The sequence below is a fragment of the Hypanus sabinus genome, chromosome 5 (genome assembly GCF_030144855.1).
Source record: "Hypanus sabinus isolate sHypSab1 chromosome 5, sHypSab1.hap1, whole genome shotgun sequence".
Taxonomy (NCBI): domain Eukaryota; kingdom Metazoa; phylum Chordata; class Chondrichthyes; order Myliobatiformes; family Dasyatidae; genus Hypanus; species Hypanus sabinus.
In genome coordinates this window covers 133614819-133630568 of record NC_082710.1, presented here as the reverse complement: position 1 = coordinate 133630568, position 15750 = coordinate 133614819, and the positions used below count along the sequence as shown (strand labels likewise).

The 15750-nt window shown below is 42.8% G+C and overlaps 1 long non-coding RNA gene across 1 annotated transcript in view; it reads right to left on the bottom strand.

The window, feature by feature from the left end:
- Positions 1–5456: 5456 nt before the first annotated feature.
- LOC132394370 (uncharacterized) overlaps positions 5457–15750 on the bottom strand; it is a 49204-nt gene continuing 38910 nt past the window's right edge. Inside the window, exons 2-3 of the long non-coding RNA XR_009512292.1 lie at positions 6131–6232; positions 5457–5521 (exon numbers count right to left, since the gene is read on the bottom strand). This is a non-coding gene — a long non-coding RNA (uncharacterized LOC132394370). The remainder of the gene's footprint in view (positions 5522–6130; positions 6233–15750) is intronic.

The window sequence follows — 15750 nt, the reverse complement described above, 5'->3', positions numbered from 1 at the left end:
TATGCCCTTTCCTTGGCTTTTATGCAATCCTTAACTTCCTTTGTCAGCCACGGTTGCCCAGCCCTACCATTTGAGAACATCTTCCTTTGTAGTATACTGTATATCTATCCTGCGCCTTGTGAACTTCTCTCAGAAATTACAGCCACCTCTGCTCTGCCATCATCCTGGCAGGGTTTCCCCTCCAATCCACCTGGCCAAGCTCCTCTCTTATGCTTCTGTAATTCCTTTTATTCCATTGTGATACTGATAAGTGTCAGTTATGCTTCTCCCTCTCAAACTGCAGTATGAATTCAATCATATTACAATCACTGCCTCCCAAGGATTCCTTTACTTTAAACTCACCAATAAAATCTGGTTATTACACAACAGCCAATCTAAGATAGCTTTCCCTGAGCAGGCACAAGCACAAGCTGCTCTAAATAGCCATCTCATAAACATTCAGCAAATTCACTCTCTTGTGATCTGACACCAATCTAATTTTCCCAATCCCCTTGCATATTGAAATCCCCCATTACAACTGTGACATTATCTTTAATATGTGCCTTTTACAGCTCCATTTGCTACCTCAACCCTACATCTTGGCCACTATTTGGAGGCCTCTATATGATTCCCATAATGTTTTTAACCCTTGCAGTTTCTTAACTTCACCCACAAAGATTCAACATTCTCTGACTATGCCACTTCTTTCTAAAGATGTAATTCCATCTCTTACCAACACAGCCCCACCACCGCCTATGCCTTCCTGTCTGTCCTTTTTATACAAATTATATCCTTTAATGTTTAGCTCCCAACTATAGTCTTCTTTTAGCCACATCTCAGTGATATCTACAATGTCATACCAATCAATTTCTAATTGTGCCATGAGTTCATCCAAATGGTACGCGTATTTAAATACAGCACCTTCAGTCCTGCATTCTTTGCAGTTTTGAAATTTTCCTCTGTTGTACAATTAACTCTTTGCACTGTCTGCATTTGTCCCCAATCATTGGCTTGTCCTCCCTTACACTCATATTACTCTCATTTACTTGTAAACCTGCTGGCTCATTGTCAGCTCGATCATCCTTGTTCCCATGCCCCTGCCATATTAGCTTAAGTCACTCCCAAAAACTTTAGCAAACCTGCCCTCAAGAATATTGGTCCCCCACAGATTCAAGTCCAACCTATCTCTTTTGTCTAGGTTATGCCTGCCCAAGATGATCCAGAAATCTGAATCCCTGGCCCTTGCATTTATTTGCCACTTCATTCTATTCCTATCCTCACTGTGGTGTGGCACTGGCAGCAATCCTGAAGTTACTACCTTTGAGGTCCTTCTTCTCAACTTCCTTTCAAATTCCTTATATTCTGTTTTCAGGATGTCCTCTCTGTTTACCTATGCTGCTGATAACAATATGTACCACAACTTCTGACTGGTCATCCTCCCTTTTCAGGATATTGTGGATACATTCAGGAACATTGCGGACCCTGGCACTTGGGAAGCAAGTTACCATCCATGTTTCTTTTTTGCGTCCACAGAATTGCCTATCAGTCCCACTAACTATAGAGTCCACTTTATCTGTCATTTATCTGTCTCCTGTAGCCCCGTAGCTCTTGTTTATGACCTCCTCACTTTCCCTAAAAAGCTGAAGGTCACCAAGCTGTGGCTTCAGTTGAATCTGTATCTTGATGTACCTGTTGCATATGTGGCCACTGGGAAGGCTAGAGGTCTCCTGGAAATCCCGCATCTGACATCCGGAAGAGACCACTGGACCTGCAGACCTACCCTCAAGAGTTAAGTAAGAAAAAAGTAATAAGAAATAAACTTACCAACTTACCTTTCCTTCACCTGTGCTCACTGAAGCTTGTTGAGCCAGAGCCTTACCACTCTGACTCAGACCACTCCGACAACAATCACTCCCATGATGACCGCTCCGCTAGAAGGTACCTCTTTTTTATGGAGTCTGGGTTATTCAAGCTCCACTGTGGACCTGTGCAGGAATGTTCTGCTGCATTTATGCCGCTGACTCCCACTGAAATCCGGCTGCTTTTTCAAACTCTGCTCCAGCCCTGCATAGGACTGCTTCTACTGTGTCTGCACTGCCATCCCAGGCCCTTCAGCCCATTAAGTCCATGCCATCAAACAACTTCACTGACTCTAATCCCACTTTCTTCTTGCCAAGTTCCCATCAACTTTCCCCAAGATGCCACCATTCACTAAACGGGGGGGAGGGGGGGGGAGGGGTGTGTCATTTAGAGTGTTGTCTTGGTTGAGATGTGGATGGAAAGCCATGGGATCACAGAACAAAGTGCCAACTCTACACACGCAGCCAGGAAGTTGGACTAAATCCTTCGAGGCAGCACACCACCTGCCGCACCAACGTTCTGCCCATAAAGTTGCTCATTTCAGCTCCAAGGTGCTGCAGATGAAGTTAACCTTGCACTTACCCGGCAATTCCACTTTCAATTTGCATTACCAGTGCAGAAGTTAATGTACACCTTTTTCCATATAGGCTTGGGGAAGATGGGCTATCTGATAATGTGAAATTTAATAGCCCATGAACGTTGATTGAGGCATTACACTGTGCAGTCAACCTGTGTCTATTCAAGGTGATGGAAGTAGCTTGGTAAATTTAGAACCATTGCCTCATGCAGCTGAGTTCATGATGCTGAGCAATTCAGCCTAAGGGCTCACGTTTATACTTGCTAGCACCGACCAAATCAATTCAACTACACTCAGCTGCCTATAAATGTATGATGGGTCCTAATTTTAATGGGGAGCATAGGGTTATGTGCATAAAAGGCAAATGAAGTTCCTTTTAATGATGTTAATTAATAAATCAGTGTATTTTACCACCAAGTTCTTAAAGAAATAAGGGGCAGTGTTACCTACAGTGCACTTCCGGAGGCATTGCTTCTGCTGAGAAAATCATCATCATCGTTGGCAGCCGTCAATCCCAGGGAATCATGGGTTTGTGCCTCTGATGGACTGTGTCCTTTCTGGGGTGCAAGCCTGGGTAGGAAGATTTAAAGAACAGGCTGATGCCCCTGCAGCGGTATCCCCCTCTCTGTGTCACTGATGTAGTCCAAGAGAAGGGCAGGCGCTGATACAGCTTGGCATCAGTGTCATCACAGAGGTTTACAGAGTGAAGCTGTAAACAACATCAAACTGCCTTCAGGACCCCGGCTCCAGATTTCTTCCTCGGGGTTTACTCCCGAAGCCTTTCCCATAGCTGGGTATGGTCGCAAGGCAGCAGAGGTTTAAAATCAGAGTTTTTCTTCTCCTAGGTGGGCTGTCGTCCAAGGCTGATGAGGCCCACCTGCCCAAAGCAACTGGCTTTGAGGCACTTTTGCCCCTTCTCTTGTCAGTAGAAACAGTTCTGCCCGGCCTAGTAGCTAAGCCACACGTGAAGGCCAAGAGTTGGACTTGGTTGTTAGAAATACATACCATTTGGAGTGCATTATAGGTAGTGGGAGCTTATCGGGTCTACTACCCCCAGCTATGACAAGCTTAGGAACCACTCAGAAAATGGTACATGACAAATCATAATGAACTGGATGTTGTTGTGGCCTGGCAGTATAGTCAGTCTGCATTTCGAATGCAAGGCACTGAGAACCAACAAGTGGGAACACCTAACGATGACCTGCTTGTTCTGGCAATGACTTATTTAACAATGCACCATAGAACAGGCCCTTCAGCTCACAATGTTGTGTCAACCCTTTAACCTATTCCAAGAACAATCCAATCCTTTCCTCCCACATAGCGCTCCATTCTTTAAATTTCCCAATGTATCTGCCCCAACAACATCCCTGACAGTGAATTCCACTCCACACACCACTTCTATGTAAAGAACCTACCCTCTGTTAGGCATATTCTGGACTTAAGGTGTAGAGCAAACTATTAACTTCAGCAAAAACCTGAATGTGGACTGTAGATTAAATTTAAAATGCAGCCATGGACAATAGGTTCCTAGAGCTGTGAATAGCAATTAATTGAAAAACAAGACTAGGCTGATTAACATTCATTTTGGGTGTCTGGAGTGTGGGTGCGAAGAAGAAGGCATGAAAGCTATATGTAATTCAAAGGAAGCATTGTAGAACCTTTGTAAACATAGAATTGTCCTTTGATCTTTAGTATGTAAAATGTCATGTAATACTGGGTCAATCAGGCCTCTTCCTTCAGAATGAGTCTTGTGTAGGCCTCCGTTAGTCTCGATAGACCATGGATTTGCATCTTGCAAAGTTTCCAGGTTGCAAGCCTGGGCAAGGTTTTTTTTATGGAAGACCGGCAGTTGCCCAAGCTGCAAGTCTCCCCTCTCCATACCACCGATTTTGTCTAAGGGAAGGGCATTAGAGAGTGAGTCTTATTTGCTGAATAGAAGACTACTTCATATCTACCAGCTACATCTCTCCAGTGACTTGTTCACATTAAAACACCTCCAACAATCCCACAATATTTTCAGCTAATTACCTTAAAATTATGACTCCCTATTAGCCATTCTCATCGAGGAAAAAGGCACTGGCTGTCCACTCTATCTTTGCCATTTATCATCTTAGATATATTATACATTTTATATCACCCAGAAGCTTCCTTGGGAGTACAGAATGAGGGACAAATCATAAATACAAGTGATTCTACAGATGCTGGAAATTCAAAGCTGTCTGCTCTGTCTCAGTCATATTAGCAAGGCTACATCTGTGGTGGTCCGAGGATTACTCGCTAATACAAAAGTAAATTTTTCTCACTAACAACCCTATGGCTTCTAAGCAAACAACACTAATGTCTTTCTTTTGTAAACAAGCTGAGGAGTGTAACAAGAATAACATGCAAGAGACTGATCACAGTAAAAGTGACAAAAGCTGTGTTTCGCCTGTTTCTAGTTCAAATTTTCTAACCGGGTCCAAATGCAGTTCTGAAAGTCATGGTCCTTCGAAGTCAGGCTCGTATCCCTGTTCAGACGTTTGGACCGAAGAAATGTGGAAGGAAAAGAAGGAAACTTATCCCTGGTTAGACTTCAAGGATGATAAAATACGAGGAGTGATTGATAAGTTTGTGGCCTAAGGTATAAGGAGATGAGTTATTAACTTCAAACTTTCTGCATAATCACTCAAAGAGTTGACTTGCATGCACATGTAATGAAAGCTGTATAACTCATCTCCTTCTACCGTAGGCCATGAACTTATCAATCACCCCTCATATGTGAAAACAAAAGCAATCTGACACTTCTCACTTCGAAGGGTTTGAGGCTGTCAAATGAATGGCAGATATACCAAGTATTCTATTATGGATCCAATCGAAGTACATGCTTGAAGTCCCTCAGAAAGACAATTGTTGATCACAAACTATCAAAAGCTCACACTGCTGCTCTATGTGTTGAAAATATAGCTAGTGAAGATGCTCTTGGAAAAGTTTGGAGAAATTACCTTAACAAGCAACAACAAAATGTACTCCATTTAAGCTTTCTTCCTCCTCTGGAATAAATGCCTTCAGCGATTATGTGGAGGATTGTGGATGCCGCATCCCCCAAGATTTACGTCCATTACTGAGCTGTTCACAAGTTATTCCTATTAGTACTACTGAGTATGAGAGAGGATTCAGTCACATGAACTTGATAATAACAACAACACGCTCAAGCATTCTCATAAATCTTGTATCAGCACTTATGTTGGTTAAACTACACGGACCTCCTCCAGTTCAGTGGAATCCTGATCCATGTGTCACATCATGGCTGTGGTACCACAGATCAGCAGATGACATCATGGCAAGAGTTGCTTCAGGCCCTTGAACACATATTATGCCTGACCCTTTGTTGAAATTATTGGGAAACTTCTCATTGGTGGCATTTGGTAAGTAAGTAATTACTTTTAAATTGGTAAAATACATGATTACCATCTTTTTCTTTACTTGCTTGACAATTATATTTTATGATAATTAGTGAGTGCAAACATGCAATACTTTGTCATATTATTAAATTAAGTATTATATGTTTTATTGTACCAGTTATACACTGAAATGTAGTGATAGGCTATAATCTTGTTAATGTCTTAACTATCACTATATTTATGTGGAGCTCTGAAATTCATCTATTTCTTTCACCTTGGTTTAGTGCTTGACATTATAAGAAGTCCTACTTATATATATATATGTAACACTTACCCAAAAGGCTGGTATATGTCTAGGGGAAACGGAGTTCCAGCAACTCACCAACCCACCTCCCGTACATGCAGGTGCTGTGAAAATCGAGTTTATGCCTTGTGCCTGCCAACAGTATCAAACCCACAACAAATACCGTTATGAAATACACTTTAAAGAGTTTACTAAAATTAAAAGAGTAGTAGGCAATACAATATATATATATATAAGGAAAAAAACAAAAGGCGCCAACTTATCAAATTTCAGTCTGTTTAGTGCACTTGTTGGAGCTCAATCAACGAACCAATCGACCCATCCAGCCGTCGCACCTGGGACCACCCCAGTGGTCTTACGAGCAGTCCAGCACACGTCCACCTTCCTCGGCGTCTTCCTCGGCCTCTCCCTCACACCAAAAAACCCGCAAAAACCCCTCCCCCAAGTTCCCAGCATCACAAGACACAATAACATTCCCCATTGATTAACAAATGAATACAATTACCATATCAGCCATACTAAAGCAAAACAACAGCGAGAGAAACACTTATCCGATAAAGAAGCATTCCTGCTCGTAATAAACCAAAGAAGCCATTTTGAGTAACATACACAGGACATTGTACATATATGTCACACCCAATATGTGTACCTGCTCATTACATGAATGGGGCAAGGAAGTTACCCAGTACATGAAATGAGCAGGTACACAAATTGGGTGTGACATATGAGTATATATAGAGAGGTTATAAGAAATGGCAAACATTTTGTCAGCTCCAGCACCTAAAAAGTTAGCACTGCACCCCTGGAGAGGAGAAGGAGAAATAGAGGGAGAATGACAGAGGAGAAGATGCAACTGAGAAGAGTTAAGATGGGAGCTAGAGTATGGCCTCAGGTTGGATGGAAATGCATGAACATGTCAAAATGGGAATGGAGATTGGATTTAAAATGGTTGGTTACCAAGAAATCCTGCTTGTTGTGGATGGAGCAAAATTGCTTGACAAAATGGTTCCCAGTCTATGTCAGATCTCACCAATATAGAGGAGGCCACATCATGAGCACTAGATACAGTAGATAATTCCAACTGATTTGCGGGTGAAGTATTGCCACACTTGAGAGGACTGTTTGGGGCTCTAAATGGAGGAGGTGAATAGCATTTCTCACTCTTGCTGGAATAAATATCAGGAGGGAAATTATTGGAGAGGGTCATATGAACAAGGGAATCTTGATGAGAGCAATCCCTGAGGAAAGTGGAGAGTAGGGGTGTGGGGTTAAGATGTGCTTGGTGATTATATTCTATTAAAGATGATGGAAGTTGCAAAGAATGATGTGTTGGATGCGAAAGCTCATGGGATGGTAGATGAGGACAAGCAGGACTCCATCCCTGTTAAAACGACAGAAAAGTAGGATAAGAGCAGGCATCCAGGAAACGGAGGATATGGAGGCGAATGCAACATCAGTAGTGGAGGAAGGGATACGTCGTGCTTTGAAGAAGGACATCTCTGATATTCTGGAAAGGAAACCCTCATCCTGGGAAGAGAAGTGGCAGAGACAAAGAAACTGAGAAAAGTGAATGGCAGCTTTACAGGAGACAGGGGGAAAGAGGCGTAGTCACAATAGCTGTGAGAGTTGGTAGGTTTACAGAAGATAATTGGTAGACAAGATATCCCCAGAGATAGAGGCAGAGAGATCGAGAAAGGGGAGAGAGGTATCAGGAAGGGACTAAATGAATTTAAGGGCAGGATGGAAGTTGGAGCCAAATTTAGTGAAATTGACAAGCTCAGCATGGGTGCATGAAGCAGCACCAATGCAGTCATCAATGTAGTGCAGATAGCATTGGGATATATTACCAGTGAAGGCCAAAGAATTACTTGGTTACTCGCAGGTAGATCATAATAGTAAAGCACAGCAGCAGGTAACTAACTCTCATTGTAACAAATACACTGAAACAGAGAACTTGCTTCATGGTCTTTCTTTATAGTGAGCACTAGTTCAAGCTGGACTAATAAGGGAATCTCCTGAAATATGAACAAGGACAGTGAGACAAAGACAGTTTTATTTACACAAGCAGGTGATTATACAGCAGGCATATAGCAAGTTAAACTGCTAGAAAAATAACAATTTGGACCCGATTCCAACTGGCCCCAGGGATAACATCTGACTCATTTCCAGGACTGATTTCCTGCACTGTAGGTGTCTTGGTGGAGGAGGGTAAAAAGGAAAAGGGTTGATGAATCTCTCCATTAGAGGCCAGCATTGTCCCCAGAGTGTAAGTGCAGATTAAGTCAACTGGACATCAATGTAATACCAATGAATGTAAGTCAATGGCAGGGATGTGGCTCCAGGATACAACATCTGATGGCCTAATATACATGACCAAGATTAGGGGATGCCACTATCTAAATTAAGGATACAGCGTGCTGCCCTCAATCACTCACCCAACAATAATCACTACCAATCAGTATATATTCCCAGCATTCATGTTTTTCACCTCCCTGTCACATATGTGTTCTGTGGAAAACCTTGAGATACATCTCAGAGCTTCCATATACTGCTGGCTAGTCAACTGTGGCACACACATCACCCAGGTTCCACAACAGTTTCCATGACATACTTCCTCTGCTATTTCAGGAGAAGGTATTAACACATCCAGAGCCAGCAGGAACTAACTAGTGACAGATCTGCTTCCTTGGGCCTCCATGGCAATATTGTTAACCATCAATGGAAGACCCAGATTTGAGATTGTGACTATGTCTATTGCCGGCTATCAAATGACCATTTTTACCAACCTCATTTACCAGCTGTTGGTCCATACCTATCTAGACTAAACTAAACTCATCTGCACACTTTTTCTGTTACCTCACAATGAAGGAGATTGTACATTTGTAAATCCCACCTGTTCTAAGGCAGTTGCCCATCTCCAGGAGATTTCAATACTGTAATCGAGGGATATCAGTGAATCAATGAGGAGGTCAAACATTTCTAACCTGTTCTTAACATACAGTAACTCCAATATCTTTGGCTAGGCATGAAGTATAAACAAAACTCCCTGGGAATTATTCCATAATTACTGCTTAGCAAACTCTCTCTGGCCCTAAACAGTCGGTTAATATTAATTTTAGGTTAGTTTTTTGGCTGTTCTGATTTTCCAGAATGCTTTTTAATGCTCTTGAATGTTTAACATTTTTTCACTTTTAATATCTAATTGTTATTTCATCCTGAATAATTTTTGAATACTTCTGAGTATTAGTGTTTTCAGAAACATCTGTATCTATGGCAGATGTAACAGAAGGCAAAGCTGAAGATCAAGGTTTTTCACATGTTATAAATTTCTTCTGCCACTTCTGGTCCTTACACACAAATGGATTATGTCATTTGAGGCTTCAGATCAGAATCAGAATAAGAATCAGGTTTATTATCACCAGCATGTGACGTGAAATTTGTTATCTTAGCAGCAGCAGTTCAATGCAATACATAATCTAGCAGAGGGAAAAAAATAATAAATAAATAAAATAAAATATAATAACAAGTAAATCAATTACGTATATTGAATAGATTTTTTAAAATGTGCAAAACAGAAATATTCTATATTTTAAAATGTGAGGTAGTGTCCAAAGCTTCAATGTCCAATCAGGAATCGGGTGGTAGAGGGAAGGAACTGTTCTTGAATCTCTAGTGTGTGTGCCTTCAAGCTTCTGTACACCCTACCTGATGGTAACAGTGATAAAATGGCATGGTCTGGGTACTGGAGGTCCTTAATGGGTGCTGCCTTTCTGAGACATTACTCCCTAAAGCTGTCCTGGGTGCTTTGTAGGCTAGTGCCCAAGATGGAGCTGACTAGATTTACAACCTTCTGCAGCTTCTTTCGGTCCTGTGCAGTAGCCCCTCTATACCAGACAGTGATGCAGCCTGTCAGAATGCTCTCAATAGCACAACTATAGAAGTTTTTGAGTCCAGTTCTGAAGCAGGGCAGTTTGGAATCCAAGGAGAAAGCGTTGAAAGTGCATCCAACTGTATAAAACCCAGGAAAAAGATGCTCATTGCACATTAACTCATCATGCGCTGGCCACATAGAGTGGCAGAGTATTGAAATGTGCAAGCTGGATGATGGCTCATTTCATTTTACCATTTCATCTATTTTTTGTCAACATTATAGACAATAGACAATAGGTGCAGAAGTAGACCATTCGGCCCCTCGAGTCTGCACCGCCATTCTGAGATCATGGCTGATCATTCACTATCAATACCCAGTTCCTGCCTTGTCCCCATATCCCTTGATTCCCCTATCCATCAGATATCTATCCAGCTCCTTCTTGAAAGCATCCAGAGAATTGGCCTCCACCATCTTCCGAGGCAGTGCATTCCACACCTCCACAACTCTCTGGGAGAAGAAGCTCTTCCTCAACTCTGTTTTAAATAACTGACCTCTTATTCTCAATCCATGCCCTCTGGTACTGGACTCTTCCAACATCTGGAACATATTTCCTGCCTCAATCCTATCAAATCCTTTAATTATCTTAAACGTTTCAATCAGATCCCCTCTCAATCTCCTCAATTCCAGTGTGTACAAGCCCAATCTCTCCAATCTCTCTGCATAAGACAGCCCTGCCATCCCAGGAATCAACCTAGTGAATCTACACTGCACTTCCTCAATTGCCAGAATGTCCTTCCTTAAACCTGGAGACCAAAACTGTACACAATATTCCAGGTGTGGTCTCACCAGGGCCCTGTACAAATGCAAAAGAACATCCTTGCTCTTGTATTCAATTCCCCTTGTAACAAAGGCCAACATTCCATTTGCCCTCTTCACTGCCTGTTGCACTTGCTCATTCACCTTCATTGACTGGTGAACTAGGACTCCTAGGTCTCTATGCATTTCTCCCTTACCTAACTCGACACCGTTCAGACAATACTCTGCCCTCTTGTTCCAGCTTCCAAAGTGGATAACTTCACATTTATTCACATTGAATGACATCTGCCAAGTATCTGCCCACTCACTCAGCCTATCCAAGTCTCCCTGTATTCTCCTAACGTCCTCTTCGCATGTCACACTGCCACCCAGTTTAGTATCGTCAGCAAACTTGCTGATATAGTTTTCAATGCCCTCATCTAAATCATTGACATAAATCATAAAGAGCTGTGGTCCCAATACAGAGCCCTGTGGTACCCCACTAGTCACCTCCAGCCAGTCCGAGAAACACCCATTCACTGCTACCTTTTGCTTTCTATCTGCCAACCAGTTTTCTATCCATGTTGAAACCCTGCCCCCAATGCCATGAGCTCTGATTTTACTCACCAATCTCCTATGTGGCACCTTATCGAATGCCTTCTGAAAATCTAGGTACACAACATCTACTGGCGTACCCTCATCTAACATCCTTGTTACACCCTCAAAAAACTCCAACAGATTAGTCAAGCATGATATGCCCTTGGTAAATCCATGCTGGCTCGGCCTAATCCTATTTCTGCCATCTAGATGTGCCACTATTTCGTCCTTAATAATGGACTCAAGCATCTTCCCCACGACTGACGTTAGGCTAACAGGGCGATAGTTCTCCGTTTTCTCCTTCCCTCCCTTCTTGAAAAGTGGGACAATATTAGCCACTCTCCAATCTTCAGGAACTGATCCTGAATCTAAGGAACATTGGAAAATGATTACCAATGCATCCGCAATTTCCTGAGCCACCTCTTTTAGAACCCTCGGATGCAGACCATCTGGACCCGGGGATTTATTAGCCTTCAGTCCTACCAGTCTACTCATCACAGTTTCTTTCCTAATGTCAATCTGTCTCAATTCCTCTGATATCTTATGACCCTGGCCCATCCATACATCTGGGAGATTGCTTGTGTCCTCCCTGGTGAAGACAGATCTAAAGTATGCATTAAATTCTGTTGCCATTTCCCTGTTTCCCATAACAATTTCTCCCAATTCATTCTTCAAGGGGCCAACATTGTTCTTAACTATCTTCTTTCTCTTCACATAGCTAAAAAAGCTTTTGCTATCCCCTTTTATATTCCTGGCTAGACTGAGCTCATACCTGATTTTTTCTCTCCGTATTGCTTTTTTAGTTAAGATCTGCTGTTCCTTAAAACTTTCCCAATCATCTGTATTCCCACTCATCTTAGCCCTGTCATACTTCTTTTTCTTTAATGCTATACAATCTCTGACTTCCTTTGTCAACCACTGTGGCCCCTTCCCCCTCTTTGAATCCTTCCTTCTCATTGGAATGAACTGCATTTGCATCTTTTGTATTATCCCCAAGAATATCTGCCACTGCTGATCCACTGTCTTTCCTGCCAGGGCATCCGCCTATTTAACTTTGGCCAGCTCTTCCCTCATGGCTCCGTAGTCTCCTTTATTTAATTGCAACACTGACACCTCTGATCTGCCCCTATCCCTCTCAAATTGTAGATAAAAACTTATCATGTTATGATCACTACTTCCTAATGGCTCCTTTACTTCAAGATCACTTATCAATTCGTGTTCATTACACATCACCAAGTCCAAAATGACCTCGTTCCTGGTTGGCTCAAGCACAAGCTGTTCCAAAAATACATCCCTTAGACACTCCACAAACTCCCTATCCTGGGGTCCAGCACCTACCTGATTCTCCCAGTCCACCTGCATGTTGAAATCTCCCATAACGACTGCATTACCTTTAGCACATGCCAATGTTAACTCCCTAATCAACTTGTACCCAATATCCATGCTACTGTTTGGGGGCCTGTACACAACACCCATTAGGGTCTTTTTACCCTTACTGTTCCTCAGCTCAATCCACACAGACTCTACTTCCCCTGTTCCCAAGTCACCTCTTGCTAAGGACTGAATCTCATTCCTCACCAACAGGGCCACCCCACCCCCTTCCCATATTTCTGTCTCTACGATAGCATGTATACCCTGGTACACTCAATTCCCAGGCCTGATCCCCTTGCAGCCTTGTCTCCGTTATCCCAACAATATCGTAGTTCCCCATTTTCATCTGAGCTTCAAGCTCATCTGTCTTATTTCTGACACTACGCGCATTCAAGTATAGAATTCTTAGCCCATTCCTCCTCTCTTTGCTTAAAACACTGTACCTAACACAGCTCCTTGAACTTCCATCGGGCAAATTGCACCCTGAATTTTGATGACCTTCTCAAGATCACCCAAACCTTGTACACATTTAACCCCATGCACCTTCTGACCAACCCTCTGGATCTGGATCCCTGCCCCCTGCACATCTAGTTTAAACCCCCCCCGAGCAGCACTGGCAAATACTCCTGCAAGAATATTAGTACCCCTCCGGTTCAGATGTAGACCATCCCTTCGAAACAGATCCCAATGTCCCTGGAACAAAGACCAATTATCCAAAAACCTGAACCCTTCCTTCCTGCACCATGCTCTCAGCCTCGTATTAATGTGCATAATCATTCTATTCTTCGCCTCACTCGCACGTGGCACAGGTAGCAATCCCGAGATTGTCACCCTGGAGGTCCTGCCTTTCAGCTTCATTCCTAACTCCCTGAACTCTCTAAGCAGGACCCCCTCACTCACCATACCTACATCATTGGTCCCTACATGGACCACTACATCTGGGTTCATGCCCTCACTCTCAAGAATAGCCTGCACCCAATCTGAGATGTCCCGGACCCTGGCACCAGGGAGGCAACATACCATCCGAGACTCCCGATCTGCCCCACAAAATCTCCTATCTGCCCCCCTAACTATAGAGTCCCCTAAAACTATCGCTCTCTTCTCTTCCCTCCTCCCCTTTCTAGTTGAGGGTTCAACCTCGGTGCCAGAGGCAGGACCACTACAACTCATTCCTGGTAGGTCATCCCCATCAACAGTATCCAGTACAGTATACTTATTGTTAATGGGAATGGCAGCAGGGGTACTCTGCTCTCTCTGCCTGCTCCCCCTGCCTCTCTGGATCGTCACCCATCTGCCTACTTCTTGGTTTTTTGGTGTGACTACCTCCTGATAACTCCTATCTATCTCTGCCTCCACCTCCCGAATGATCCGTAGTTCATCCAGCTCCTGCTCCAACTCCCTAACTCGGTCTGATAGGAGCTGCAGCTGGACGCACCTTTTGCAGGTGTGGTCATCAGGGACAACTGTGTTGACCCTGACCTCCCACATACTGCATACGGAGCACACCACTGCTCTGACTGTCTCCCCCATACCTGAACTGGATTAATAGAATAAGTCTAAAAAGCACCTATCGACCTTACCTTCTTCCCCTCAGCGAGCAATCACACAGCCTTACCGAATTCCCCTTACACCGAAGCCCACTTAGCCAAAGCCCAGGACTCTGCGTCCACGGACTCCGCTGCCTGCTTGAATACTAGTATTCATAACATGGGTAAAACATTCTTGGATGGCAACAAAAAGCAGGTGATAGTGACAAAAGCAGTCCATTTTATATCTTGTTCAACTTCCAAACAACATTATTGGGAAGGAGTTCTAAATTATCTTTAAAGTGAACTACACTGTAACAGTTGCCAAAGTTGTGTAATCATTCCAGCTCAACTTCATCCTCACTATGTCCAAGATAAACTATTTAACATCTAATTCTTTTAATTGATTTTTTGAGATAAGTCCAGACAAGCTGTATCTCTGATTGCTCTCATTTTAAAAGCTCTTATGTTTCTTTATCCACAAGCAAGAGAAAATTTACAGATGCTGGAAATACAGGCAGCACACACAAAATGCTGGAGGAATGCAGCATCTATGGAAAAAAGTACAGTCAACATTTTGGGCTAAGACTATTCGGCAGGATCTTTGTCAACTTCTTCCCTCTCCTTGGCCCCACTAACTCATCAAGTAGATGCCTTGTTTACAGCTCCAGCCCACTTCTCCAGCTTCACTGTGACAGAAATAGTCTCTTGGCCCTGCCCTATCCCTATCGAACTCTCTCCGCATCTGGAAACTATCTTATTTAAATTCCGGCTCAGATTGGAGGCAAGAGCCAACTTCGCTCACTCTCCGTGATGTTCACTCCACTCTCCAGGGTGCTGGTGTCTTTCGCTGCACAGTTGTTTGGTCGATTCAAATGCTGGCCCAGATAGACTGAAAAGACGGTATTGGGATCCGAGTTGAGAGATGATTTTGCTCACTCTCCGTGATGCTCTTTTCTCTCTCTCTATAGGACTGAAGCTACGAAGACTGCCCTGACTCCTGTCCTTTGTGTCTGCTAATATGATGAACTGATAAGCAAGCCCTTGGGCCTACTCCAGGGTTTGGATCTAAGGACTCAGTTAGTTTCAGAATGTTGTTGGTTACTTCAATTATTTGCATGAATTGTGTTTTTTTTCCTTTCACTTGCACATGGGCTGTGTTGGTCTTTTATTTTTCTCTTTAATTGGGTCCTTTGAAGTTTCTTGCTTTGTAGTTACTTGTAAGCAAACAAATCTCAAGGTTGTCTAATTTATACATTCTTAGATAATAAATATACCTTGAATCCTTGATATTTTTCTCTTTCATATGTCTGATGAAGGGGCTTTGACCTGAAATTTTAATTATTTTTTTCTCCCCACAGATGCTGCCTGACCTGGTGTGTGTTCCCTATATTTTCTGTTTTTTGTTATTTTCCATTTCCACCATCTGTACTTTTAGATTTTATTTATTCGTTTTATTTTCTGAGTAGATAATGACTTGATGTACTTGG